The following is a 25,299-nucleotide window of genomic DNA, read 5'->3' as shown; positions in this document are numbered from 1 at the left end:
TCTCTTCAACAAATGGTGTTGAGAAAACTGGACTGCCACATACAGAAGAATGAAACTGGACCATTTCCTTACACCACACACAAAAATAGACACAAAATGGATGAAAGACCTCAATGTGAGACAGGAATCCATCAAAATCTTTGAGGAGAACACAGGCAGCAACCTCTTAGACCTCAGCCGCATCTACTTCTTCCCAGGAACATTGCCAAAGGCAAGGGAAGCAAGGGCAAAATGAACTGTTGGGACTTCATCAAGATCAAAAGCTTCTGCACAGAAAAGGAAACAGTCAACAAAACCAAAAGTCAACTGAAAGAATGGGAGAATATATCTGCAAAGATGTATTAGATAAACGGCTATAAAATCTATAAAGAACTTATCAAATTCAACATACCCCCCAAAAATTCCAGTCAAAAAATGGGAAGAAGACATGAACAGACATTTCTCCAAAGACATCCAAATGGCGAACAGACACAGGAAGAAATGCTCAACATTCCAGGACATCAGGGAAATACAAATCAAAACCACAATGAGGTACCACCTCTAACCAGTCAGAATGGCTGAAATTAACAAGTCAGGAAACAACAAATGTTGTAGAGGATGTGGAGAAAAGGGACCCTCTTACACTGTTGGTGGGAATGCAAGCTGGTGCAGCCACTCTGGAAAACAGCATGGAGGTTCCTGAAAAAGTTGAAAATAGAGCTACCCTATGACCTAGCAATAGCACTACTGGGTATTCACCCAAAGAATACAAACAGATACATGCACCCATCCCAATGTTTATAGCAGCATTATCCACAACAGCCAAACCATGGAAAAAGCCCAGATGTCCATTGACTGCTGAAGGGATAAGGAAGTGAGATATATCTATCTATCTATATACATAATAGAATATTACTCAGCCATCAAAAAATTGAGATCTTGTCATTTGCAACGACATGGATGGAAGTAGAGAGTATTATGCTAAGTGAAATAAGTCAGTCAGAAAAAGACAAATGCCATATGATTTCACGCATTTGTGGAGTTTAAGAAACAAGACATGAACACAGGCAAAGGGCAGGAAAAATAAAATTAGATGAAAATTGACAAGGAGGCTAACCATAAGAGACACTGACCTCTAGGAAGCAAACTGAGGGTTGCTGGAGGGGAGGTTGCGGGGGGAGGGATAATTGGGTGATGGGCATCAAGGAGGGCACTTGATGTAAAGGGCACCGGGTGTTCTATGCAACGGATGAATCACTAAATTCTACCTTTGAAACTACAAAAAAATAAAAAGAAATTTTAAAAAGTGTAGGAGAATGAAAGATTTTCTCAGACAAACAAAAACTGAGAGAATTCAATCACCAGCAGTTTATGTCCTACAATAAATATTAAAAGAAGTTTCTCAGGGAGAGGAAAGTGATATATATCAGAAACTTGTGTCTCCAGTCAGAGGCCAAGGGCATCAGGAAAGGAATAAATAAAGGTAAAAATATTTTAGGTGTTCTTATTCCTAATTGTTTTAAAAAAGTAATAGTTTTAAGTAATAAAAGTAACAATGTGATGGGTAATTACAGCATATAAAAATTTAATGCTTTAAAGAAAAATCATAGATTAGAGGAAAGAATTAGGAGTATTCTGTTATAAGGTTTATGCACCACATGTGAAGCAGAATAGTCTTATTTGGAAGTGGACTCAGATTAGTAAAAAATACATATATCATAAACTCTGGGCAAGCACTAAAGAAAACTTGAAAAAGTGTAATTGAAATTTTGAGAAAGGAGATAAAAATGGAATCACATAAAATGTACAAGTAAAACAAGAGAAGGCGGAAAAGGGGCTCCTGGGTGGCTCAGTGGGTTAACCCTCTGCATTCCGCTCAGGTCATGATCTCAGGCTCCTGGGTATACGCCCTTCATATTGTACCCCATTTAGATGTGAATAAATAAATAGGTTGAAGGAATAAGAGGGTGAAAAAAATGTATACAGTGCAAATGGTAACCATGAAAGAGTTGAAGTAGCTTAGAAAAAGGACATTTCATAATGATAGAAGGATCAATTCATCAGGAAGAGATAATAAATAGAAACATGTAAAATACACATTGACACAAGAAACTGTTCTCAACTCATTCTTACATCAAACAAGACAAATACATCCTAAGGAAAGAAAGAGACAGTGCAACGTCTCGAATGAATATGGATGCAAAATTCCTCAACAAAATGTTGGCCAACCAAACCCACCAATACAGGCATTTTATTCCACTTCTCTTGATTGTGCTTCACAGATACTGCATTTTTTTTAAATTGAAGGTTTGTGGCAAACCCTGCATTAAGCTATTTTTCCAACAGCTGTTGTTCACTTCATGTCTGTGTGTCACTCACAACAGTTCAAACTTTTTCATTATTATTATATTTGTTATGATTTGTGATCAATGATATTTGATGTTACTACTGTAACTGTTTTGGCACACCATGAACTGTAGCCACAGAAGACAGTGAATTTAATAAATGTGTGTTCTGAGTGCTCCACTGACCAAGCATTCCCCCATCTCGCTCTCTCACCTTAGGCCTCCCCATTCCCTGAGACACAATAATACTGAAATCAGGCCTATGAATAACCCTACAATGGCTTCTGAGCACTCAAGTGAAAGGAAGAGTTTCATGTCTCTCTCTTTAAATCAAGAGCCAAATATGACTGAGCTTAGTGAGGCATGTTGAAAGCTGAGACAGGTAGAGAGTTGGGCCTCTTGTGTCAAACAGATATCAAGTGGTAAAGGCCAATAAACAGTTCTTGGAGGACCCTGCAAGTGCCACTCCAGTGAACACACAAATTATAAGAAAGCAAAAGAGTCTTATTGCTGATATGGAGAAAGTTTTAGTTATCTTCAAAGATGATCAAACCAACCACAACATTTCCTTCAGCCACAGCCTACCCCAGAGCAAGGCCTTCACTCTCTTCAGTTCTGTAAAGGCTGAGGAAGGTGAGAAGGCTGCAGAGCTTCGTTTATGAGGAATAAGGAAAGAAGCATGTCCGTAACATACAAGTGCAAAGTGAAACAGCACGAGATCCTGAGGCTCAAGCTCAGATCATTAATAAAGGTGGTTACACTGAACAAAAGATTTCATGTAGATGGAGACCAAGTCCATTCCTACGTATCCACCTAAGACGACTGAAAACATGTTCAAAACTTGTGCATCAATGCCCAGAGCAGCCTTCTTCATGACTGCCAAAAGGTGGGAATAAACCAAATGTATATAAACTGATAAATGAATACATAAAATGCAGTATATACATACAGTAGCACATTATCCACCCATCAAAAGTAATGAAGTAGTGATTCACGCCACATTATGAATGAACCTTGAAAACATCTTGCTCAGAATCAAGTTGCAAAAAACCACAGAAAGTGTATGATTCCATTTATATGAAATGTCCGAGAATAGGCAAATTCACAGGCACACAAAATGATTATATTACCCAATGCTAGGGGCAGTAACAAGGATTAACTGCAAATGGGCAATGGGCATGTTATTGAGGTGATGGAGATGTCAAAAACTGGGTTACAGTGATGTTTGTGACACTGAATAAATCTACTAAAAACCCTTGAAGGTTACACTTAAAATGGGTCAATTTTATGGTATATAAATTATACCTCAATACAATTTCTTCCTATTTTGCCAATACCCCTCCCCTCCACTTCCCCTCTGGCGACCACCAGTTGGTCCTGCATTTAATAGTCTGTTTTTGTGTTTGTCTTTTTTTTAAATTTAGATTCCACACATAAGTGGAATCTGTTTCCACTCAAATTGTTTTTTTTTTCATTTAGATTCCACATATAGGTGGAATCTGTTTCCACTCAAATTCCACCTCTAAGTGGAATTTGTATGGTCCTCATTTTTCTCTGTCTGACTTGTTTCAGTTAACACCATACCCTGTAGGTGCATCCAGGTTGTCCCAATACAAGAAATTTTAAAGATCCTCTGGGCAGCAGAGAAAAGAAAAGGAAGCTCATCTCTTCCACAACTTGTTAGGGGTCGTACAGAGCTCCCTGGACAGTTGTGCAGTGTTCTTGTTGCTGTGATGTTGATAATGAGTGGTGGTTTTCCCGTGAGGGCTGAGGGTCAAGCACTGGTTTGGATCTTTGAAAAAAAAAAAAAAATTCGGGGCGCCTGGGTGGCTCAGTGAGTTAAGCCGCTGCCTTCGGCTCAGGTCATGATCTCAGGGTCCTGGGATCGAGCCCCGCATCGGGCTCTCTGCTCAGCAGGGAGCCTGCTTCCCTCTCTCTCTCTCTGCCTGCCTCTCCATCTACTTGTGATCTCTCTCTGTCAAATAAATACATAAAATCTTTAAAAAAAATTCTTTGAAATCACTAAACAAGCAAGCCACGGAGATGAAAAGTACAGCACAGGGAACAGAGTCCATAATATTGTAATAACACTGTGCATTGACGGATGGTGACTCACTTGCGCTGGTGAGTACTGAGCAGTAGAGTACAGAATTGTCCAATCAGTATGTCGTATGCCTGAAAAGAAGGTAACGCTGTATATCAGTGACCCCTCGATGACACATACATAAAAAATCTTTTTAAGTAGACGCATACAAAACCATGTTGCTGGCTCAGTCTGGAGTGGCAGTGGGGGCCAAGAGAAGCGGACGGGTTTAACAATATTCAGGAAGCAGAAGTGGCAAGATTTTGAATGGACTCTCTGGTGGGAATCAGGAGGAGAGAAGACGCCCCCGAGTCAGCGTGCTTAAAGTGGAGTTCCTGTTCTCCTCCCAAACTTACTGTCTTTCCTCGCCGCTAATCTCTGTGAGTGGATCAGCATGCTGGCACAGGGCAAGCATTCATTGATTGTCTTTGGAGTGAGAGAATAAATGAATAGAGTAGAAACGCGGCCAAACAGAGCATTCATCGGTGCCTGCCAAGCAGCCGGTCCTAAAGTCACCCTCGAGGTCGGCTCAGCAGAAGTCTGTCACCGTTTCCCTCTGAGTTGTCAACAGTTTGGAAAATCACCAGGTCCCGTGCCCAGAAGGACCCCCTCTTCCCTACCAGGCACCCCTCGCCTGGAACCTGCAGGTGTGGCGTTTGGCCAAGAGCCTGTCATCCTGCGAGTCCTCTAGGGGAGCGCAGTGGCAGACTGTATGGCCCCTACGCGCGCAGGGGCCGTTTGGTGTCGTCCAAACAGGGTCCCGATGGCACCCAGCTGGTGGATCTCTGTTCACTTTGGCTTCCACCCCAGAGAGACTTTTCGCCCCAAAGAGACCTGTGGATCTGGCCCCTGCCCCCACCCTCATGCCCGCAGGCAGAAAGTACCACTGCCAGCAGCACTATGGACTCCGAGGGTCACTCTGCGTATTTTACTGCTTCTTCCAGGGGCGACAAGCAGAGATCCAGAATGGCTTCTGGCTTTTGGTGCAGATAACCCAAACCTGGAAGTGCTCTGTCCCAGTGCAGATTGCCCAGAAATGAGAATGGGATGGGGCATGCAAAGGATGCCACTTCCCACCCCATCAGTTCTGGACTCAAAGCAACCTAGGAAAGATGACCTTCATCATAGTAGTTACCAGGTAGAGTATGACTTCTTTAAGTATGATGACAAATAAACACATTGACCTTTTCTGGCTGTGAAGATGACAGTGTTTTGCATAAGATAGCGTTGTCATTACCATTTTAAGTAGTTCTTTGAGGTGAAACTGCAATGACAAAATGTTGGTTCATAGTGTTTATAATTCTTTGTTTTCATAGTTACTGTAAATTAAACTGTAGTTTTTACTATAGAGATTCCTGAGAAGACAAGCCAGCTAAGAAGAAAGCCTAAAAGGATGCTATATGGGAACGGATTATGCAAGTGTTCCTACATATGAAGGCTCGTTTTTACTTCAGCTATTGGTTAATAGTTAAATCACACAAGTCTTTTATGATGAGACTTTTGCTGGACAGTGTACCGTATTCATTGAACACAACGTTCTCTTTAATCATCTGATTTAATAGTAAAGAATTCATCAAAGCGGTCGTTGGAGCTGACATTCAACCAAGGCACAGTAACGAACTCTTTTTTCCCAGCGATCGGGTCAGTGAGTCGTTAGAACTGTTCACACGGTTTTCAGCTTGAGTCATGGAGAGCTGCTGCCCTAAGTTTCGCAGTGCGCTGCCCGGTCGCTCGCGACTCTCGCTAGGCACTGTCGCTCGGGAGGGGCAGACAAAGGGTAAAATCCGGGCCGAGAACACGGGTGGATCTTAGAACGAGAGAAAATCAGTGCTGCAGACTGCCGAATGCCACCTTTCAGTGCACGGCCGAGCCGGGAAGCTCGAGCGGGTCAGGCACCCTGCGCCAGCTGGAGCCCCCCGTCAGCGCCGGAGCCCGGGCGGAGAGGTCCGTGGAGCTCGGATCGAGGCAGGCTGGGCGTCGGCCCCGCCGCGGGCTTGCTCCTAGCCGAGAGCTAGGCCCGCCTGGCCCTGCGCTCACCCGCGGGCCGCTGTCGCCGCGCACCTGCCGTGGAAACCGTGACGACAGCCCTGCGGCAAGGCGCGAGCGGCCTTCTCCTCCACGGGGGCTAAGGTAGGTACCACCGTCCTGGGGCCGAGCAGCCGGGGTGGGAGCCGTGCCCCGCGCCTCCCGCGCCAGGCCTTAACGCGAGTGTCCGGGCAATCCCACCCACCGCAGCCGCCGAACACACCCCCTTCCCGATCGGTGCAACAGGACCCACCTGTGCCGGAGGTCGCGACTCCCAAGTCGGCCAAACGGGAGGGACTGCAAGCAGAGAGAGCCTCGGGAGGCAGCCTGGCGCCCGCCTTTGCCTTTTTCCTGGAGACTCTCGCTCCCGCGCGCCCCTCCCCCAGGCCGCCGGGCCCCGCCGCCGAGAGGCCCCGCCCCGCTCCTTCCGGCCGGGCGCCGGGGGCGCGGGGGGCGCGGGGGGCGCCGCGTGCGCCTGGGACCGCGGCCTCGGCTGGGGCGCGCTGGGGGCCGGACTCCGGAGGGGCGCGGTCCGGTGCTCCAGTCGCCTGCGTTTACCAGCTGTGGAGACGCGGGCGCAGAGAGGAAAATGGACGGAGCCACAAACATACACTGCGTGTGACACCTGGCTCTCCTTGTTTGCCTGTTCAGTGCCCCTCCCGAGGCTCCCCATCACGAGGTTGCTGACTGAGGTTCTCTGGAACAATAAGTCTCCCACTTCTTTGCACCACTTTCTTAAACTGAAGTCATATACTCCTCAGGGCTGGACTGCCACCAATTCGATCCAGATCCTTCGATCCAGAGTCCACATACTGTGCTTAAACCAATACACGCAAACAGGGAACGATTCATTAGAATGCACGTCTTAATGCACATAGAAATTCAAGAACGACACATAATACAAAACCGCAATGAAACAGTATGTGCGATGGAAATCCAAAGCAGAGAGAAAAAGATGTAGAGCAAAAACAAACGAATACACTTTACAGTTTACAGACATTTAAAAATGGGAAACAGGGGCGCCTGGGTGGCTCAGCGGGTTAAAGCCTCTGCCTTCGGCTCACGTCATGATCCCAGGACCTTGGGATCGAGCCCCGCATCGGGCTCTCTGCTCAGTGCGGAGCCGGCTTCTCTCTCTCTCTCTCTCTCTCTCTCTGCTACTTGTGTTCTCTGTCAAATAAATAAATAAAATCTTTAAAAATGGGAAACAGCACTATTGCAGTTATTAGAGATGAAAAGTAATTAGTGTAATGTCAGACGGTGATGATAAAGGAAACTGTGTGTAGAAGTCAGGATCAACAAAAGAAGCAAATGCCTTCATACTTTTGCCTTGGAATGCTTTCTGTCAGAAACTCTACCCCTACTTGTTCTTTCGCAAAACAGCTACTCGTTATTTAGATACTACCTGCTCCATGAATCATTCTCTATTTTCCAGAATTACTTTCTGTTCTTTTCCATGGGTTCAATATGCCCAGTGGATCTAGTACTGCCCTCCTGTGTAACAATTATCATTCAGGGTTATAACTTCTCCCTTTGCATGCCTGTGTCCTTCAATGAACGAATAATCTCTTGAGACCGAAAAAAACAAAAAAAAAAAACAAACCAACACGCGTTTTTCAAATTTCTTTTCCAAGACCCTAGCACAGAGTCTAAAAAGCAGGTGAGATTCTAGACTCAGGCTGACGCCTACGGACGCCAGGTGCTGGATTCAACTCCGAGTATAAAATGGTAAACAAAAAGGAGACAGTCAACGCCCTTAGGGAACTTCAAGAACTGATAGGAATTGGCCACTGCAAACAGGAAAACGGACATTCCACACACAAGGACCATGATCAAAAGGCATAACCAACAGTCCTGTAATAGGAAGGACCATGACAGTAGCAATTAGAGTGAATAAGATCAATAAAGATAAAGTGAAATCAACAGATAGAAAGTATCCAGAAACAGGCAAGAGATTGATAGATAAAACTTGTGAAGGGTTGGAAAAAGAAGCCAGTTGCTTTAGTAATAGTAACTAACATTGATTAAACCCACCTTATAGGCCAAATGCTGGCGTAAGGACTTTATATCAAACACTCGAGGTACCTGATATTATCCTTCCTTTAAGGGTAAGGAAACTGGGGCACAGATAAGTTGAGCAATTTTATCAGGATCCCAGAGCACTTAAGTTTCAGACCTGAGATTCAAACCTACGTAATCTGGCTCCAAACCTCACACTAACTATAATGGAAGCACAACCAAAAACTACAAAGAAGTCTTTCACAAAATATGTTCATTGTTCCCAAACATTTGGTATCTATGAGAAACAACACTAAGAGCTTCAAGAAACAACACCCTGGAGTCAAACTGTAAGGCCCTAGACGGAAGACTTCAGTTGGTATTGGCAGTGATAGTAGTGCCTTTTGTAGGTGATACCATCAAGCAGTGATGGGTGTAACATGGGGGATCAGCAGCCAGAGTAGATGAGGAAGAAGAGAAATGTCTCCAGCGCGACTTTGTGAGACACACAGGAGACTTTGGGCAAAGGACTTTACCTCTCTGATCCTCAATTTCTGATTTCACAAATAGACATAATGATAGTATCTATATTATACGTTGTGATGGTTAAGTGAGACAATGTGTACAAAGTAGCTAGTATAAAGTATATATTAAACATTATAACATGATAGGAGCCATTTAAAAAATCCAGCAGAAAAAGGGCATGCTGGAGGTAGTAGGAGTTTTAAATATTCTGGTAAGGGTAAATCTCATTGAGAAAGATGTGTATAAAGTACCTAGCCAGGGGTACCTGTGTGGCTCAGTGGGTTACAGCCTCGGCCTTGAGCTCGGGTCATGGTCCCAGGGTCCTGGGAATGAGCCCCACGCCGGACTCTCTGCTCAGCGGGGAGGCTGCTTCGCCCTCTCTCTCTCTCTCTCTGCCTGCCTCTCTGCCTACTTGTGCTGTCTCTCTGTTGAAAAATAAATAAATAAATAAATAAAATCTTTGAGAAAGAAAGTACCTAGCCATGTCTGTAAATGCTCAACAAGTACTGGCTGCTGTGATTACAATGATGAACACTATGATGATGCATTTTAGTGACCGACTAGATAAGATGTGGTTCAGGTGCAGCTGGAGGAAGGTTAGGGTTAGGGTTAGGATTTCCCTAACCCAGGAAATAGCAGATAAATATTGAGTGGTAAAACAAAAGTTTATTTCCTCTACATGGCATCAGGCACTTATTATTCTGTGTTAAACTGTTTACTTGTTGATTCCCCTTATTACAATTCGTATGTGCTTGTGTGTGTGAAGTAGCTAACACTGTCTAGTGCAGAGTGGGAACTTGAAAAACATTTTTTGGATGAGTGAATTAATGTCTGAACAAAAATCAATAGGCACTAATGTGCTTAAAAAAGAAAGACTGGGTAGTATCTGGGTCCTTTTATGTTTTAGCCACCCAGGCCTTATGATCCTAGAATACACCAAGCTTGTTCCTGCTCTACTTCCAAAAATATAATCTGCTCATGTATTTGTCTCCATCTGCGCTGATACCACTTGAGGCCAAGGGTTGGCAATTTTTTTCTGTAAAGGGTCAGTTAGTAAATATTTTAGGCATATAGTCTCTGCCTGTCACTACTGGATTCTGTGTTCATTGAGCAAAAGCAACCACAGACAGCACTGAAATTATGAGTGGGAGTGTACTCCATTACACTTTACTTACAAAAACAGGCAAGAGGTAGAATTTGGCCTGCAGACTGTAAGTTGCCAACCCTGCCCTAGACCAAATTAACACCATTCCTGTATGGACTATTATATAAGACCGATGTGTAGGAGCTCTCATCTTTGGGCAACATCTATATCTTGGTTTTATCAGTATCTTAAGAAAGAAAAAAAGATTCATATTAAAAGTAACCTTCATTATATAACTAAAAGTGACTTTTAATCAGAAAATAAATATTCCGGGCATGGTGCAATGTTGGATTTGGCTGAGGCTTTGGTCTATGACAACAATTCTATAGATTTCATACAGAAATAAATAAATGCTAAAACTCAAAAATTATCTAGGCCATGCAAAATTCTCTGCATCTACTAAAGGACAAAAATTTGGTAAACACTGAAAAGTATGTCATTTTGCATCTGAGGCTATGAACATGGTATGAACATTTCTGACTAAACAGAAATATGACTCCGCACAAACTCAGTAGCCTGTACACTAAGTTTTGCAGTGAAGAGGTATGTCAGTAGTTGAAAGGGACAAAACCTACCTGAAACTAATTTAAGTGAAAGAGAGAAGTTTGTGGAAAGATAATTGTGTGTCTCACAAAATTTAAGGAGTGGAGCAATCAAAATTTGGAAAGGGCAAGGTACAGATAGCCCTCAGGAATGCCCAAAACCAAGTATTCAAATGCCATATGGCTCTCTCATTATCTTATCAGTATTCTCCCTGTACATTTGTGCTTGCTTTCGCTCTTTCTCCCTCTGTCTCTCCTCTTTCTCTCTCCTCCCCCACCCCCCACAATCTCCTTTGTTTCTCATGTCCATACAATAGGAAGTATGGTTATTGAACCATAATTCCTAAATTATGGTTCCTAAATTTTCATCTTACAGCTTCAGCCACTGGAGAGAGACACTATGCCACATTGGGTCCTCTGAAAAGCAGATGCCAAGTTGGAGTTACAAGTCCAGAGATTTACTGTGGGTAATGATTACGAAGATAAAGAGGAAGAGCAGGAGTAGGCAGGGATAGAATTCAGGCCACATTACTGGTCTGATGCTTGTTAAAGGAGAAGAAATTTAGGAGAAATGGGTAGGAAGTGCCTCAGCTTGCAGTGCAGCTCTATGGAAGTCCCAACTGGGAACCTAGAGCAAAAATCGCTAATTATAAGAATCCCACATTAGGCCTAAATGGTCCTAGTATCCCCTTTGTGCTCAGAAATCGCCTGTAAATGCCTAGGATGGGAATGGCCTTGCATCAAATGATAGAGAAATATCCCCAAAGTACCATACCTGGAGGCTATTGTCTGACTTCACTACTCACAGCAGGTTTGGTTTTTTTTTTTTTTTTTTTTAGAATTTTTATATATTTATTTGACAGACAGAGATCACAAGCAGGCAGAGAACCAGTCAGAGAGTGAGAGGGAAGCAGGCTCCCTGCTGAGCAGACATGGGGCTCCATCCCAGGACCTCGGAGATCATGACCCCAGCCAAAGGCAGAGGCTTAACCCACTGAACCACCCAGATGCCCCGCAGGTTTTCTCTTGAAAGAAAATCTGAAAGGCACCTGCCATAGACACTATGGTCCCACATCCATAAATATGACAGAGGGATTCATCACTGAAGTTTAAGTCTGGTGCCCATCCAAGGCCAATTAATTGTAGCTAAGTGAGTGATGCCACATTATAATAAAAGGTGACCAATCATCCAATTTTGCCTGAGACTGAGAGATTCCCTAGGATGTGAGACTTTGCTCAAACTGGGATACACGAGGTTAAGCTGGGAAGGTTGGTTATCTTAGTGGTATTGATGTTAATCGGCATGGGAAAAGCATTTAAGACAATCCTATAGGATTGTGTACTCTATAAACAATTATATTTTACTGCATTTATGGAGGAAATTCAATGGTGTAGTGGTTTTATTGCATTAGGAGAATTTATGAAGGTCTCAGAACTATTCCCTTGACAATGCCAAAGATTTCAACTTTGTTTCTTGTCATGTTCACTCTCTTGTGCATTTATACATGCTTCATCCATCTCGACTACTTTTCTCACTGAAACCTGCTTATTGTTCTTACCACTGTTAGAGAGAAATGCCTCTTCCCCATTGCTTTGGTTTCTACAGGAAGGAGTTCTGTAAATGAAGATTAAGTCATATAATAAATGCTAAGCTCCTATCTTGAGCCTGACATAAAGTAAGAGCTTGCATTAGTCACAACAACAGTCGTGCAACAAAAGCTGAATCTCTGTGATTTAAGTGAAAAAAAAAGTTAAATAAATCTATATTGTTAATGTCACTAGACTTGTACCTGTGCTATTACAAAAATCATGAAATCTCATAAAATATGCAAGGAGACTTTTTACAGGTATTGAACAATAGTCAGCAAACAGCTGTGATCTACAGTAGAAGAGAAACTCACAATGTAAGCCCCCAGAATCACCCCATTCCTCGCTTGGTGTCAATTTTCTGACCCCAACATAGAGATGAGCTTGGCAGTCTCACTAAGCTCAGGAGGCACAGATCAGAGTGTGGAGTAGCTAAGCAGCGAAAATCTGTGGAAACAGTCATTAGGGAAGACAAAACTGTGCATATGTTGGAAGGGTAAATACATGTCTTGGGGTTTATAGCAAATCTTTAAAAATAGGGAAGAGGGTATAGAACTTAGAACTCTTGGTTTCAAGACTTACTGTAAAGCTACACTTATCAAAACTGTGATACTGGAGTAAGAAACAAATAAGTGAATGGAACAGGTTAGAATCCAGTAGTACACCTACACATATGTGGTCGTTTATTATTATTTTTGTTTGTTTGTTCAACCATTAACACATCAAAGAACATTCAGGCTGTTTCCAATATTTTTCTTTTTTAAAATATCTTATTTATTTATTTGACGGAGAGAGAGAGAGAGAGAGAGAGAGAGAGAGAGAAACACAAGCAGGTGGAGTGGGAGAGGAAGAAGAAGGCTTCTGGCTGAGCAGGGAGCCCGATGCAGGGCTCCATCCCAGGACCCTGGGATCATGACCAGAGCCAAAGGCAGATGCTGAAACAACTGAGCCATGCAGAAGCCCCTCGAGGATTTTTCTACTGTGAATAAAGTTGCTATGAACATTCATATACAGGTTTCTGGGTAAACACAAGTTTTAATAATTCTGGGCTAAATGCCTAGGAATATAATTGCTGGATTATACAGTAGTTACATGTTTAATATATTAAGAAATTACCAAAGTATTTTCCAGAGTGGCTAAAACATTTTATATTCTCAGCAGCAATGTATGAGATATCAATTTTGTATGCAACCTTTCCAACATTTTGTATTGCCAGTATTTTTTTTTTTTGCCACAAACCTTCGGTTCATTTATTTATTTTTACATTCGGTTTATTAAAAAAAAAGACAAACCAACAACGTAGTATGTGCAAAATGCAATTAAATGAGGTATGCCTGTATGAGATTAATCCAGAGGTTTCCTAAGGAAGGAATTATATAAGCCAGGCCTCAGCTTCCTTCTACATAGCCCCACAAGATTACTTTTTTCTTTTAAGATTTATTTATTTTAGAGAGGGAAAGAGAGAAAGGGAGAGAGCAAGTGCAGGGAAGGGCAGAGGAAGATGGAGAAAGAAACTTTAGCAGACTCCTCGCTGAGCTTAGAGCCTGTCAGAGGGCTTGATCTCATCATCCTGAGATCATTACCTGAGCCGGAAACAAGAGTTGGACACTTCACCAACTGTGCCACCCAGGGGCCCCGAGATAACTTTTTTTTTTTGCCTTGATCAATCAATACTTTTTATTTTTTTATTAACATATAATGTGTTTGTTTAAGGGGTACAAGTCTGTGATTCATCAGGCTTACACAATTCACAGCACTCCGCATAGCACATACCTTCCCCAGCCGCCTTATCCCTCCTACCCCACCCCCAACTCCAGCAGCCCTCAGGTTATTTCCTGAGATTAAGAGTCTTTTATGGTTTGTCTCCCTCTCTGGTTTCATCTTGTTTCACTTTTCCCTCTAGTCTCCCATGATCCTCTGTCTTGTTCCTCCAATTCCTCACATCAGGGAGATCACATTATAATTGTCTTTCTCTGACTGACTTATTTCACTCAGTGTAATGCCCTCTAGCTCCATCCATGTCATTGCAAATGGCAAGAGTTTGTTTTTGATGGCTGCATAATATTCCACTGTATATTTTTTGCCAATTCTTTATTGATTCCTCAGATGATGGATATTTGGGCACTTTCTATAATTTAGCTATTGTTGATAATGTTGCTATAAACATTGGGGTGCATATATTCCTTTGAATTACTATTTTTTGTTCTATGCGTAAATATCTAGTAGTGCAATTGCTGGGTCATAGGGTTTCTCTACTTTTAACTTTTTGAAGAACCTCCATATTGTTTTCCAGAGTGGCTGTACCAGCTTGCATTCCCACCAACAGTGTAGGAGGGTTCCCCTTTCTCTGCATCCTCATCATCTGTCATTTCCTGACTTGTTAATTTTAGCCATTCTTTCTCTTTGTCAATCTAAACCTTGATGTCACCCCTCTCTTTTTTTCCCATCCTGCCCTACTCCCGCATTCTTTCTCTGCATCCTCTTTAACACTTGTTTCATGTGTTGTTGATTTTAACCATTGTGACAGCTGTGAGGGTATATCTCATCATAGTTTTTATTTATATTTCCCTAATGATGAGTGACATTGAGCGTCTTTTCATGTGTCTGTTGGTAGTGGAGGATTGTTTATCTGTAGTTGCTCAGAGTTTCAATTCTGATTATTTGTGAGCATGTTTTCTAAACAGATTTATTGAGATATAATTCATGTACCATACAATTCACACATTTAAAGTACATAGACTAATGACTTTTAGTATAGTCAGAGTTGTGGATGCATCCATCATCACAACAACATTTAGAACACTTTTGTTACCCCAAAAAGAAACTGCATTCTTTAGACATAATCTCCCAACCCCCAAACCTGCCACTGGCAACCAATTCATTTTCTGTATCTAAAGATTTGCTTATTCTGATCATTTTATGTAAATCAAATGATGCAATGTGTGGTCATTTGTGGCTAGATTCTTTGATTTAGCTTAATATTTTCAAGGTCGATTCATGCGGTAGCATATATCAATACTTTATTTCTTTATCTGATTGAACTTAATGTTCTACTGTAAGAATATGCTACATTTTGTTTATCCATTTTCCATTTGGTGGACATTTAGGTTGTTTCTACTTTATGGCTTTTGTGAATAATGGTGCTATGAACATGTGTGTACAAGTTTTTGTGTGGAGATGTGTTCTCTTTTCTCTAATAGTGGAATTTCTGGGTCTTGTGGTAATACTATTCAACCTTGTGAAGAACTGTGAGACTGTTTTCTACAACACCTGCATCTTTTTACATTTTCCCTAGCAATTTATGAGGGTCCCAGTCTCTCCACATTTTTGTCAACGCTTGTCATTTTCTTCTCTTTTTTAGTTGTTACTGTCCTAGTGGGAGTGATGTGGTATTATATTATGTTTTGTATTTGCAGTTTCCTAAGGCCTAGGAATGGACATTGAGGTGTTTTACACGCATATTGGCCATTTGCATATTTTCTATAGGGAAATTTCTGCTAAATCTTTTGTCCATTTTAAAATTTGGTTATTTGTTATTTTATTGAGTTGTAAGAATGCTTTATATATTGTGGATACAAGGCCTTAGTAGATATATGATTTGCAAAATACTCTTCCATTCTGTGCATAGTCTTTTCATAGTTTTAATGGTGTCCTTTGAAGTGCAAAAGATTTTAATTTTCATGATGTATACTTTATCTGTTTTTTCTTTTTGTTGCCTGTGCTTTTGGTGTCATATCTAAGAAGCTATTGCCTTAATAACCAAAGTCATGGCAATTTAGACTTATGTTTTCTTCTAAAAGTTTTATAGTTTAAGCACTTACATTTAAATCTTTTATCCATTTTGAATTAATTTTTGTATATGAGGTGATATAAGGGTCCAAGTTCATTCTTTTGCACGGTGGGATGTTTTTGATGTCCTATTTTTAAAAAAGATTTTATTTATTTAGTTATGAGAGACAGAGAGAGGCAAGCAGAGGCAGGGGGAGAACTAGGCTCCCCACTAAGCAGGGAGCCTGATATGGGATTCGGCTTGGGTCATGATCCCAGCCTGCTTTTCCCCCTCCCTCTACCATTCCCCCTGCTTGTGCTCTCTCTCTCTCTGTCAAATAAATAATAAACTCTTTTTAAGAAAAACAAAACTTTTTTATTCATTCTTTCTTTTACAAAATGATTTACTTTTTATTGAAGTGTAATTGACACAACACTACATTACATTTCAAGTGTACAACATAATGATTCCATATTTGTATATATAGTAAAATGATCACCACAATAAGTTTAGCTAACCTCTATTGCCCACACATAGTTACAAAATCATGTTTGTTGTGATGAGGAATTTTAAGATTTACTATCTTAGCAACTTTCAAGTATACAATATAGCATTATTAACTCTAGTCACCATATGATACATTACATCCCCATGACTAATTTATTTTATAACTGGAAAATTGTACATTTAGATTCCCTTTACCCATTTCACCTAGTTCCACAGCCTTCCTCTGGCCTTCCTCTGGCAATCACCAGTTTGTTCTCTGTATCTTTGAGCTCCTTTTTTTTTACATGCCACATATAAGTGAGATCATATGAGATCATATGATATTTGTCTTTCTTGGTCTGACTTTTTTCACTGAGCACAATGCCCTTAAGGTCCATCCATGTTCTCACAAATGGCAAGATTCCTTTATTTTTTTTAAAAAAGGTTTTACTTATTTATTTTTCAGAGAGAGAGAGAGAGCAAGACCACAAGCAGGGGGAGCAACAGGCAGAGGGAGAAGTAAGCTCCCTGCTGGGCAGGGAGCCTGATGTGGGGCTCCATCCCAAGACCCCAGGATCATGACCTGAGCTGAAGGCAAACACTTAACTGATTTCCTTATTTTGCAGAGTCAAAGCAGTCTAGAGAAAGAACACAGCTGGAACTATCACAATGATTTCAAACTATATGACAAAGCTATAGTAATCAGTATGATACAGTATAGAAACAGTATGTACTGGTACAAAAACAGATATATAGATTAATGGAATAAAATAGAGAGCCCAGAAATAAAACCCATGCATATATGATCAATTGATCTAGGACAAAAGAGATAGAAATATACAATGGGAAAAGATAGTCTTCTTAATAAATGGTGTTGGGAAAACTGAACAGCTACATGCAAAAGAATGAAACTGAACCACTATCTTACACCATACAGAAACATAAATTCAAAATGGATTAAAGACTTGAATGTAAGACCTGAAACCATAAAACTTCCTGGGGACCATAGATAGTAAGCTCTTTGATATTGGCCTTAGCAGTATTTTTTTGGACCAGTCTTCTCAGGCAAAGGCAATAAAAACTAAAATAAACAAATGGGTTACATCAAGCTAAAAAGGCTTTGCAGAAAGAAAGAAATGATGACTGAAAGGAGGAAGCAACCTACTGAAAGGGAAAAAATATTTGCAAATCATACATCTGATAAGAGATTAATATTTGAAATATATAAGAAATTTATATAACTTAATTAAAAAGCAAATAAACTAATTAAAAAACAAGCAGAGGACTTGAAGAAGCATTTTTCAAAAGAAGATATACAGATGACCAACAGGTACATGAAGATGCTCAACACCAGTAATCATCAGGGAAGTTCAGGGAATTTGAAAACTCCAAATTGAAGAGGTATTGCACACCTATGTTCATTGCAGCATTATTTACAATAACCAAGATATGGAGGCAACATGTATCCATTGATAGATGAATGTACAAAGAATATTGGGTGCACACACACCACACAGGCAATGCAATATTACTCAGCCACAAAAAGAGTGAAATTTCACCATGTGTGACTACATGGGTTGACCTAGAGGATATTATGGTAAGTAAGATAAGTGAGGAAGACAGTTATCCTATGATCTCACTTATTTGTGAAACCTAAAGAGCAAAACAGATGTACAAACAAAACAACACAGAGGCAGAACTCAAAGGTATAGGAACAAAATTGTTGGTTATTACAGTGGGGAGGCATTGAGGTGGTCAAAATAGGTGAAATGGATTAAGGGGTACAGCTTCCAATTATAAAATAAATAAGTCATGGGGATGTATAATGTACAGCATAAAGAATATAGTCAATAATAATATAATAACTTTGTGTGGTGACACAGTAACTAACATGTGAAAATTTACATAACTTTGATATACACTTGAAACTAATAGGATATTGTATGTCAATTATACTTCAATTAAAAATAATGATTTCCTACTAAATGTAAAAGTAGAAAGGATCTGGAAAGATGGTGGCAGAGTAGGAGAACCCTGGAATTCTCTTCTCCTATAAACACAAATAGATAATTATCAATCATCCTAAATACTCCACAAATCAACCTGAAGACTCACAGAACCAACTCCACAACTAAAGGGAGAAGAGAGCCCACATTGAGGAAGGTAGGAAGTGTGGAGATTTGGTTTAGGGGAGAAATGGATCACAGGTCCTTTAGAGAGGAGGGAGCTATAGTTGGGGAGAAAGGTGAGAGAGAAAGAGAGAGAAGCACAGAGGGGAACACACACGGAAAACATTTCCCCAAAGACACTGGCTTAGAAAACGAAAGGGGCGGAATTTCATGAGTTCTTGTAATCAGTGAGCTTAAAGCCTGGAGTTTTAAAGGTCAGTGGGCTTGGATGGGATAGAGCCCAGAGGGCATTGCTCTGCTCCTGGAGAGAATGTTGGCAAACAACCTGGGGCCAGACAGCATAGAAACATGATCTGAAAAACACCTGGGATGCACAAGATTATTTGCTCTTCCTGGGAAACTCTCAGGGCACCTCTCTGGAAACAAGGAGATGGCTGGTGCCATGTCCCCCCTGCCCCTCAGTATATACACAAAGCCACAGGCAAGAACTAGTGCAACACTGACACAGGCTCCTAAGTTGCACATACCAAGCCCCATGCCGCTGCACTCTGGCAGGACTGCCCTTCTCAGTCAAGCTTGTTTAAGTCCCAGCATGGCAGACCCCCTCTCCAAAAGACCAGCTCAAACCACTGCCCACACCACATCTTCCAACTCCAGAGCAGACTTAGTTAAAATTCACTACATTCAGGCCAGGGACTAAATACTGCCCACTGCAGGCCAGGAGAGACTTTGTACATGACTGGCTTGAAGGCTAGAACAGTCAAAACACAACAGCAGAGCACACACTACACACACCAAAGACAGTCCCTGAAGCTCCAGGGCCTGGACAGTACATGACCTCTTATTCATAAGGCCATTACTTTCAAGAGCAGGAGACATAACTGCCTTTTCTAACACAGAGAAGAAGGCAGAGTCTTAGACAAAAATGCCAAGATAGAGGAATTTATCCCAAATGAACGATAAAGATAAGGCCACTTCCAGAGATGTAAGTGAGACAAATATAAGAAACATGACCTAATGGAGAATTTAAAGCAAAAATTATAAGGATGCTCACTGGGCTTGAGAAAAGAATAGAAGGTATCAGTGAGACCCTTATCAGAGAGATAAATAATTTAAAAAATCAATCAGAGATGAAAAATGAAACAAATGAGATTGGAAATAGACTTGATGCAATGAATAGCAGGCTGGAAGAAGCAGAGGAATGAACTCGTGATACTGAAGACAAAATAATGTAAAATAATGAAGTTGAACAAAAGATAGGAAGAATTATGGAACATGAGAATAGACTTAGGGAACTCAGTGACTCCATCAAACATAATAACATTTGTGTTATAGGAGTCCCAGAAGAAAATGAGAAAAAAAGGGAGCGGAAGGTTTATATGAGGAAATAATAGCTGAAAACATTCCTAATCTGGGGAAGGAAATGGATGTCCAAATCCAGAAGACACAGGGAACTCCCAACAAAAGCAGGCCAACACCATGACATATTGTAATTAAGTTTGCAAAATATAGTGATAAAGAGAAAGTATAAAAAGCAACAAGAAAAAAGAAGTCCTTAACTTACAGAGGAAAAGCCATAAGGTGAGCTAGAGATTTCTCAACAGAAACTCGGCAAGCCAGGAGAGAGTGGCACGATATGTTCAATGTGCTGAATGGGAAAAATCTGCACCCAGGAAAATATCCAGCAAGACTATCATTCAGAATAGAAGGAGAGATTCTTTCCCAGACAGACAAAAGCTAAAGGAGATCATGATCACTAAACTAGCTCTTTAAGAAACATTAAAGGGGATTCTTTGAGTGGGAAGGAGAGACCCGAAATGATAAAAACAAGAAAGGATCAGAGAAATTCTCTTAAAAATGCTAAGAAATAATAAAATGACAATAAATACATATCTATCAATAATTACTTGGATTGTAGGGCACCTGGGTGGCTCAGTTGTTAAGTGTCTGCCTTCAGCTCAGGTCATGATCCCAGGGTCCTGGGATCAAGCCCTGCATCAGGCTCCCTGCTCAGTGGGGAGTCTGCTTCTCCCTCTCCCACTCTCCCTGCTTGTGTTCCCTCTCTCACTGAGTCTCTGTCAAATAAATAAAATCTTTAAAAAAATAATTAGTTTGCTTGTAAATGGACTAATACTCCAATCAAAAGACATAGGGTGTCAGAATGCATAAAAAACAAGATCTATTTATTTACTGCCTACAAAAGACTCATTTTAGACCTAAAGCCACCTGGGGATTGAAAATGAGGGGGTGGAGAAACATTATGCAAATGGATGTCAAAGAAAGCCAAAGTATGGTGTGCCTGAGTGTCTTAGCTGGTTAAATGTTCAACTCTTGATTTCAGCTCAGGTCATGATCTTAGGGTTGTAATATTGAGCCTCATTTTGTGCTCCACATTGGGTATGGAGCCTGCCTAAGATTCTCTCTCCCTCTCCCTCTTCTCCTCCCCAACTCTCTATCTCTCTCTCAAAAAAAAAAAAAAGACAGAAATTAGTATCTATGTACTATCCAAAACAGTATGGGACTTTAGAACCCCAATTATATCAATGGAGAGATACCTAAAACATGGAGAAGAGAGAAGAAAAGACTGGATTCAAACTACAACTACAGTGAACTTCGTATAGAGTTATGCAGAATATGTTATATACAAAGCTAAGAATAGGAATAACCACAAAATAAATAATAAAATGACAATAAAAACATATTTATCAATAATTAATTTGAATATAACTAGACTAAATACTCCAGTCAGAAGACATAAGGTAACAGAATGGACAAAAAATAAGGCCTATTTATATGCTGCCTACCAGAGACCCATTTTAGAACTAAAGACACCTGCAGATAGAAGATATGGAGAAACATATGTCATGCAAATGGGTGTCAAAAGAAAGCCATGGTAGGTATACTTACATCAGACAAAGTAGAACTTAAAACAAAGATGATAACAGGAAACAAAGTAGGATACCGTATAATAATAAAGGAACTAATAGGTAATAATATAATAATAGTAGGGGCTTTAATACTTCACTTTTATCAATGGACAGGTCATCTAAACAGAAAATCATCACGGGAACAATAGCTTTGAGTGACACACTGGACCAAATGGATTAAACAGATATATTGAGAACATTTTACCCTAAAACCACAGGATACACATTCTTTTCAAGTGCACACAGAACAGTCCCCATAATAAATCACATATTATCCCACCAGACAAACCTCAACAAATTCAAGAAGATCAAAATCATACTAAGCAACTTTTCTGACCACAACACCATGAAACTAGAAGTCAACTATAATAAAAAAAAATCTGGAAAGACAGCAGATACATGGAGGTTAAATAACAAGCTACTAAATAGTGAATGGGTCAGCCATGAAATTAAAAAAAGGAAGCAAAAAGTACATAGAAACAAATGAAAATGAAAACACAATGGTCCAAAACTTCTGGCATGCACCAAAGAAAAAAGAATATTACTCAGCCATAAAAATGAATGAAATCTTGCCATTTGAAACAACATGGATGAAGCTAGAAAGTATTACTCTAAGCAGTTTGCCGGGCAAAAAGACTGGACACAGAAGAGTACATATTATGTTATTCCATTTATACCAATTTTTAGAAAAAGCCAATCTAATCTATGATAACAGAAAGTCAGAATAAGGGTTACCTCCTGGGAAGGGACAAATGGAATATAGAATCAGAAAAGACCAGGTTATTGTTCTTTATGCATTTTATGCATGTTATATCTTAAGGTTCTGAGGAAATTTTTATATTAAATCTCTCTTCACTCCTTTCTTTTGAGCCTCTTTTTTATTTATTTTATTTTATTTTATTTTTTCCAATTTATTTATTTTCAGAAAAACATTATTCATTATTTTTTCACCACACCCAGTGCTCCATGCAAGCCGTGCCCTCTATAATACCCACCACCTGGTACCCCAACCTCCCACCCCCCCGCCACTTCAAACCCCTCAGATTGTTTTTCAGAGTCCATAGTCTCTCATGGTTCACCTCCCCTTCCAATTTACCCAAAAGCACATACCCTCCCCAATGTCCATAACCCTACCCCCCTTCTCTCAACCCCCCTCCCCCCAGCAACCCACAGTTTGTTTCGTGAGATTAAGAGTCACTTATGGTTTGTCTCCCTCCCTATCCCATCTTGTTTTGAGCCTCTTTTTTAAATAATGAAACAACATGAATTTTCCTGGGGCTTCCAGAATAACTATCTTTCCATGGGCCCCATATTGTTCCTTTGCTTAGGCCCCTCCATTCACTATGTTCTAAGCCATAACTATCAGCTCTAGGATATTCTATTTCTGCCCTCTTCCCTATTTCATGATTTAGGATTGTCCATGTTACAAAGGTCCAAGGGCCCAGGGGTACTTATGTTCTTTAAGTGTCTTAAAAATTAGGCCATCATAGACAGTGAGCTGTTAGTAACCTTAATGCAATAATGACTTCATTCCAATGATTTGCTTTAGGAGATAAACAACCTAGATTAGACAAGTAATAAAGGGATTATTTTTGGGCTTTAAGTACCCACTGAATAATTTCTAATATGCTTCTAAATAATCATCAATGGCTTTTATACTTTTAAGCTAATCTCTTTTGCCGTCTTTTCTCATTCTTCCTCTATCCTTCCAGTCCTGTTCCTTCACATCATGCTATCCATTTATACTGTGGCATTCCTCATTCATTTTCTATAAAGCCTTTTAAAGTTTATCCTGGATATCTCACCTTCCACATTCTAAGCATTAAAGTATTTAAGATATACAATATATTTAAGTCAAATTAATCTCCCACATTATTACCTGTATTTTTAAGAAACTGACCTTAAACTGAAAATCTCACAGCTTCTAAAAAGATGAGTCATAAGAATTTTTATAATCCCTGTGCTTATACATTATCTGCTAATCACAACACAGACCACAGTACTGTTTCAATTAATGGCTAGACATGTTTATGATCACAAAAAATTTTCTTTAATCTTTTAAAAAAATTTTATTTATTTAAGAGAGAAATAAAGAGAGTGACAGAGAGCACAGGTGGGCAGGAGAGGGAAAAGCAGGCAGGGACCCCTAATGTGGGGCTTGATCCCAGGACCCTGAGATCATGACCCAAGCTGAGGGTAGGTGCTTAACCTACTGAGCCACCCAGGTGCCCCACAAAAATTTTTCTAAATTAAAATCCACAGAAAAATAATTAAATCTACAGTGACAATATCTAGACATTCCTCAGTAAATTCCATTGCAGCATGAATGCAAATGTGTAGATTATTATTCTAAATTAATTAGACACCCATGCTTGCAGTTCAGTCAATGAGTTCTCACATACACCAAGTTAGTGAAGGAGGTAAGAATGGTGTAGAGGAGAAAGCACTTGGCTTGGTCAGGAGAATGAGTTCTATTTTGGCTGTGCTACTCTCTGTAGTTTTGAGCAAGTACCATAATATCTCTTAGCTTCAGAATTCTCTTCTGTAAAATGAAGAGGTTAGGGTAGCAAATTCCCTTTGTTTGTATTTTGCTTCAGAGTTCAAAAAATTCTTTTATAGGAACTATCTTATCTGACCTTACAATAACTTGTGAGTTAAGCAAAGTGTATATTTTTTTCTATATTAAAAATTAGACCCAGGGGCCCTGTGTGGCACAGTTGGTTAAGCATCCAACTCTTGGTTTTGGCTCAGGTCTGATCTTGGGTCCTGAGATCTAGCCTCACATCAGGCTTCCTGCTCAGTGCAGAGTCTGCTTGGGTTTTTCTCTCCCTGTCCTTCTGCACCCACCCCCCAAATAAATCTTTTAAAAAATTGGGCCTAGATTGGCAAAAGAACTTGTTCAAGTCACAGAAAACAAAATCAGAGCTAGAAACTTTGTATTTCAAAATCCTATCTATGCTACCATACTGGCCTTTTAAAGCCTTTTAGTAGCTGGACTCACTGATCACCCTGAAACAGAGTTCCCTGAGGAAAGCCACACCAGTTACTAGTCTATGATTTTTCCTTGTCCTCAGATGTAAGCTCATGACAGCCTTTTCCTTTTATATAACATACTTGGCATACTCTGTGTCATTTACCTCCATCTATGTCCTGCTGAACCACTGTACTCCCACTTTTTGAGGTTTTGGAAGGTGCTAACACAATCTGCTGGGGTATGATACTTTATATTAGAGGTGATGAGGAAGTTGAGGGCTTGGGAATGTAGAAGTAGGAGACATAGGGGAATGATGGTCTGGGAGGAGAAAGACAGATACCTATTTTAAATCGTTTTTCTTCTAAGATACTCACAATTTAAATAGTAATCTTTTAGCCTGATACCATTTTTTGTTAATCACTTTATCTCCTGAGTCATTCTGATCCCTGAGACAAAGAGCCAGTTTTCTTCTGCAGGAAGGTTATTGCTTCTCCTAATGTCTGGGGGATGGGAATATTTTGAGGATTGCTATCTGGGCTTAGTGATGAAGCAGGAAGGGTGTGCCAAGGGCTAGGACAAATCATTCTGTCTTCTTATGAGTGTCATTCCAAGTCTTAACAATTACCCAACTATTTCATTCAAACATTGGTTTTGAGTAGATATCCATGGTTTGTCTGCCTGCCTGCCTTCCTTCCTTTCTTTCTTTCTTTCTTCCTTCCTTCCCTCCTTTTATTATCTATCATCTATCTATCCATTATCTATTTCTATTATCTATCAATCAATCAT

At 40.3% G+C, this 25,299-nt stretch overlaps 1 protein-coding gene across 2 annotated transcripts in view; it reads right to left on the bottom strand.

The window, feature by feature from the left end:
* The window catches only part of TMLHE (trimethyllysine hydroxylase, epsilon), a 77,932-nt gene extending 71,135 nt beyond the window's left edge, over positions 1–6,797 (bottom strand). For both annotated transcript variants that reach the window (XM_044234950.1, XM_044234951.1), the window contains exon 1: positions 6,686–6,797. The gene's annotated coding sequence lies outside the window, so the exon portion shown is untranslated. The remainder of the gene's footprint in view (positions 1–6,685) is intronic.
* Positions 6,798–25,299: the final 18,502 nt, after the last annotated feature.

Source organism: Neovison vison, chromosome X (genome assembly GCF_020171115.1).
Source record: "Neovison vison isolate M4711 chromosome X, ASM_NN_V1, whole genome shotgun sequence".
In the NCBI taxonomy this organism is placed as follows: Eukaryota; Metazoa; Chordata; class Mammalia; order Carnivora; family Mustelidae; genus Neogale; species Neogale vison.
The sequence above is the reverse complement of the archived record's forward strand: the minus strand, read 5'-3'. Positions and strand labels throughout refer to the sequence as shown.